Consider the following 6000-nt stretch of genomic DNA (forward strand, 5'->3'; position numbering starts at 1 on the left):
CTGCCATTCCAAGGCAGGGAAACCTCTTCTACGACGGCCAAGAGCTCATTCAACTAGAGCAGCGGCATCATCGACGGCACTGTGGGCCGGAGTCCCTCTGGGGGACATCTGCATGGCGGCTACCTGGGCGGCTACACACACCTTTACCCGCCATTACTGCCTGTCGCAGCAACATGCCGAAGATACCCGGATGGGACAGGCGGTGCTCCGACACCTATTCCAATAAGGTAAGCCCCGGCTGAGGGGTTGCATCCTGTGGTATTTAGGACTGTATGTGGTTCGTTTTCCTATGTTAACGATTTCTAATGTATACATGATCATAGGGAACGGGCTTTGCGAAGAAAGTATATGGGTTTGCATGCACGCCTCCTCTTTGGGGGTGGTACTGCTATGTAATCTATTCTAAGCATGTGAATCCATGAAAGATCCAATGCTGGAGAAGGGAATAGTTTCTTACCTGTAACTCCATTTCTCCAGCATTGGTATCTTTCATGGATTCACATGCGCCCTCCTGCCTCCCCTGAACATGCAAACCGGTTCACCCACTACTTTGGGGGCCGAAATCTGAGGGAGCGCGGGGGCGGGGCCTGTATTTATATCATGACGTCCTGACGGTACGGGCACGCATGATACAAAACGAGGTGGATAGGACACATAAGCGTCGAAAAAGTTTTCCTACGGGAAAGGGTCTATATAATGTACCGGGGATTCCCAGCCTGACGGGGAATATTCTAAGCATGTGAATCCACGAAAAGATACCAATGCTGGAGAAATGGAGTTACAGGTAAGAAACTATTCCCTTCCATGGACCCTTCCAAGGCATCCTACGGAACACCTATAATGCGGACATTATTTCGCCTCAATCTCGCCTCCAAATATTCACATTTTTTCTTGATGCTGCCCAAATCCTTAGCCATGGGTGTCGCTGTTCCCTGTAGTGCTGTTATAGCGTCCTCCGCCGCGGCTATCCATGACTCAGTTTCGGTAATTCATTGCATAGCTTTTTCCAGCTGAACACGGATTGTAGTGACACTAACAGTGATGCCGTCAAGCTTGCCGTTAATGGATGCAAATCCTTGTTGCATGATGGCCATGACACCCTGGAGGTCAATAGGCAGAGGTAGCATCTCTCCCTCTGTCTGTGCCTGATAGCTTGCCCCTTCACACGCTTTTTCCACATGCTTTGGGGTGGGCTTTGCGAACTTAAACATTGTGCCACTTTTCTTGGGCCCAGCCCCTTCAGGCATAATGCTGCGTCCTCCAGTCAGGACTCCCCACTCGCACCTAGGTACCACTTGGTCTCCGAGCGGCAGACCGTAACACGCCCTGCCGGGTGTGGTCTTCTCCAGGCAACTGTGCCTGTTCAACAGTCCCTTCAGCCTTTGCCTATGCAAGTAGCCTCCACCGATTGATTAATATTTTATTTCTATCGCGCTCGTACACAAGTGTTTCAGAGCGCGGCAAGGCAAGGGAGGGGAACAGGGGAGAACAAAACAGCGACCTTACTTTGCCCAGTGACATTGAGAACGCGCAAGTGCATGGGAGAGGGGGGAGGGGAAAAGTGCATTGAAGGGGGGAGAAGTGGAAAGTGCGAAGCAGAGGAGAAACAGATAAATAACAATAAATAAATAATAAAGGCAACAAACAGTGGTAATACAGCCAGCAATTTGCAAGTGCTAGGTTTAAGGCAGCAGACAGGGTAGGTCTGATAAGTGCAGTAAGAAAAAGGGGGGGCTTTATGGGTACAGATACAGACCCCAGTGCAAGGGGTGGCCCGGAGGCAGTGCGGGAGGGTGGCAGGATGAGCAGGTACCTCGGGTCACTGATGCGCTCGGATATCTCCTGGGGCCACCAGCACGCGCAATTCCTTGATCTATCTATTGCCCCCAGGTAGGGATACAGCTGCAGCAGTGAGAAGGGGTTAGGGGGTGCAGGTGAGGGACAGGTCTGCTGGGCGCCCCTGCCCACTCGGTCTGTGCACCCGGACTGCAACCCAATAGTCAGAGTCCCAGGACGAGCATAGAGTGCTATATGTCCAACATTGGAAATAGTATCTTTGTAGTTGGGGCAGTAGCAAGGCGGACCCCCAACTTCCAATCAGTAAGCAATCCTATCTGGAGTACATTTGCAGCAATTCTGTCACAGGTCTTACATTCAGAATGCACACTTTGGTATACTTTGGCATATCTCGGGGGCGGTGGGACACGTGGTCTTGCAATCTCTGCATCCCCCCCTAAACTAGGCCGCAGTCAAATTAGTTCTAGAAGCAGATACACAGCAAGAAACAAACATAAGTGAGGGAGGGATCGATGGATACACAGGGTCAGCCGGCTCCCGCACCATTTTCTTGATTGAGGGCTCCCATTAAGCTGATAACAAGTGTCTGCGTAGCACATTCACAAAGCCAGTATAGTCTATGGCAGCTTCCCGGTGGTGATTACAGAGCAGCTCTGCAGCCTCACTCATGCAATAATTGTTGTTTCCCCGTCCCACAGCCAATCTCTGTTGCCCACAGACCTCAGACGGAGGTCGTAGTTTGAGTCTCTACAGTGCACACATGCGGTGCTGGACGGCTTCAGCCGCCCTCATACGGGCTGGTCTATGGGTGGATCGACATACGTTCCAATGCAAGGAGCTTCCCGCGCAGCGGGGCTCACCTAATACCACAGCGCAGAGACCGCCCTCATGATGCACCGAGCGGGTGCTTTCTTCGTGCCTCCTGCACCCACGCTGCTCGGGTGCCTCTGTTGCCGGCCACCAGAGCAGTTGCCAGCTTCTTCCCCTCTCGGAGCAGGCGAGGCTGCAGCTGTGCTACAGCCAGCCCGTGTTACCAGGGCCTGCAGCTGTTAACAGTTCCGCGTTGCGGCCGCAGCTGATGCTTTCAATGTCGGATCAGGGCTATACAGGCTCTCACCCTTCCAGCAACTTTTCACCGGCAGTGGTTGGAGGTGATGGATTACATAGTTGATATATGCGTCTGCGATTGACGGCCGGGATGCGGTCGAGGCTGTGGGGTGACGGGACAAATAATCTGCCGGGTTCTCTTCCTTCCCAGGGCGGTGTTTTATCGTGAACTTGTAGTCCTGGAGCCACAGACTCCATCTGGCTATTCTTGGCGGCATTCTGGCCTTGGGATCACGGTAGATGGTGAGCAGTGCCTGGTGATCGGTGACTACGGTGAACTCCTTCCCGAACAGGAATAAATGAAAATACTCGCAAGCCCAGACCACCGCCAAGGTTTCCTTTTCCGCCTGCGAGTATGCCTGTTCTGTGGCGGTCAGGCTTCTGCTGGCGTAGGCAACTATGTAGACATTGTGTGGCTCCGTCGGGTCGAGTTGCGTTAATATTGCACCGAGTCCTACTGGACTGGCATCCATGATGATCTTGTTGTCCCTTCGGGCATCAAAGTATGCCATGTCGTCCGCCTGGGAAATGGCATTGCGGATCGCCTCGAATGCCACTTGACAGTCTTTGGACCACACAAAGGGGGCGTCTTTGCATGTGAGAAGGCGTAGGGGATTGCTCACTGTAGCATAGTCCTTCAGGTATCTGGAGCAGTAACTGGCCAGGCCCAGGAATGAACGCAAGTCGGTCGTGTTCTCAGGCGGGGTGGCCGCGTTGTGTGCAGCTACTTTTTCTGGATCCGGTCTCATCCCTTTGTCGGAGAAAATATGTCCAAAGAACCTCAGGGATCCTTTTGAGAATTCACACTTGGATTTATTTAGCGTCAATCCCGCTTCCTTTAGTGCCTGACACACCCTGTGGAGTACTTGAAAATATCAGGGAATGCTTGGAAAGCTAAAGTACACGGTAAAACCGTGATCGTCCTTTAAACCGTTAACAAGGAGAACATATGGTAACACAACAACAACGGTTATACTAGGAAGGTAGATTCTTAGGTGCATCATAAGTATGCTAACACATTGGTATAATGGGGTGCTCACATTCAAACTCAGAGAACTAGGGGGGCCACCCAACTCGGCGTACCTATCCCTAAGGAAGAACACCCTAGCCCTGGCGGGGGTGTCTCTCCCTGGGTAGCGCGTGGTGTATCACCTACTAAATAGGTATAGAGGAGAGAGCTGTCCCTCAACCTTCTATACTGGTGGTTGTGTCCAGTGACAGACACATCTTTGTCCAAAAAAAGGAAAGAAAACCGAAATTTTAAAAATAAAAAATGGTATTCTCCAGACGGTTGAGCAGTGTTCAACAAGATATGGATTAGATCTTGGGGCTGCTAGATCTAGAGGGTAGGTACAACCTGCAGGGCAGGTCAACTGTTTTTTCCTTTCCAAAGTGTATAGCTTTACTGGTGCCCGTGGGTCACTAAGGTTGGGATGGAAAACAATTCGTCTGGAGAAACCACTGGTGGATGGAGAGGTAAAACAATGCCGGGGAAGGACTGGGAGGCTAAAAACAGGCTCTTGTAAAAGTGTTGAGCTCCCTCGGTGGTGACGAGCGTGCTACAACAGGTTAGTCAAGTGAGAACTCTCTGTCGATGTGCAAGAGATCAGAAGTGGGTCATGAGAGCCCTCATGACCGAAAAGGGTCGACCGGTTTCAATGGCGATAGGGAATTGTGCCATCTTCGTCAGGACCAATGATTTTAGATGCAGGCTGGGTTGCCAAGGTTCAGAATGCTGCTGAACATGATCGAGAACAATTCTGGTGTCTCCTGTGGGGAGACAAAAGAAGGGGGGAGGGGGAACAGGGGGAAAAGACGATCAGGGCAAAAAAAGGGGTGGCACTGATAAATTACAGAGATAAAGCTCTTACTGTGTGTGGGTGAGCAAAGAGAAGCAGGAACTGTGAGGGTAATTAATTACAGGAGAGATTGAGGGTGCCTGGGCACCTGTGGTGGGTCTCACCGCCGGGGGGCTGAGAACGTGGGGGCAATGGAAGGGAAAGGACTGATGTGAAAAATGGGGGTGAGTGCACCATATACACTAAGGATGGACAAGGTGCCATGGTGGTCAAACAACCTATGGGCCCCTATTGGGAAAAACCCAGGCTAGTGCAGTTACTTGGTGCCATCGCAAGGTGCTAAAAACCAATTGTGAAACCGTGTTTTCAAGTTCTTTTTATAGGCGATGGGCCTTATTTTTCCCTAGAGCACCAGTCCGGAGCTGTACTACCCAACACAGCACATGGACCCTCTGGAGACGAGCAGCAGCCCAATCACAGGTACGCCACCCACCCAGGCCTCACAGCTGTGACCCCACACAGCCCCCGGAGTCCATTTTAACATCATTTTTATTCCTAACAGGTACGCTTGGCCTGTTTGCCATTTTGGGCTTCTACTGTGTGGTGTTGTTCCTACCTCCTCCCTCCTATATTGGACTTCTGCCCAGAGGTAACAATTGGTTTTTAGCACCTTGCGATGGCACCAAGTAACTGCACTAGCCTGGGTTTTTCCCAATAGGGGCCCATAGGTTGTTTGACCACCATGGCACCTTGTCCATCCTTAGTGTATATGGTGCACTCACCCCCATTTTTCACATCAGTCCTTTCCCTTCCATTGCCCCCACGTTCTCAGCCCCCCGGCGGTGAGACCCACCACAGGTGCCCAGGCACCCTCAATCTCTCCTGTAATTAATTACCCTCACAGTTCCTGCTTCTCTTTGCTCACCCACACACAGTAAGAGCTTTATCTCTGTAATTTATCAGTGCCACCCCTTTTTTTGCCCTGATCGTCTTTTCCCCCTGTTCCCCCTCCCCCCTTCTTTTGTCTCCCCACAGGAGACACCAGAATTTTTCTCGATCATGTTCAGCAGCATTCTGAAGCTTGGCAACCCAGCCTGCATCTAAAATCAACGGTCCTGACGAAGATGGCACAATTCCCTATCGCCATTGAAACCGGTCGACCCTTTTCGGTCATGAGGGCTCTCATGACCCACTTCTGATCTCTTGCACATCGACAGAGAGTTCTCACTTGACTAACCTGTTGTAGCACGCTCGTCACCACCGAGGGAGCTCAACACTTTTACAAGAGCCTGTTTTT

The sequence above is a fragment of the Ambystoma mexicanum genome, chromosome 3p (genome assembly GCF_040938575.1).
Source record: "Ambystoma mexicanum isolate Mex_15411 chromosome 3p, UKY_AmexF1_1, whole genome shotgun sequence".
NCBI lineage: Eukaryota > Metazoa > Chordata > Amphibia > Caudata > Ambystomatidae > Ambystoma > Ambystoma mexicanum.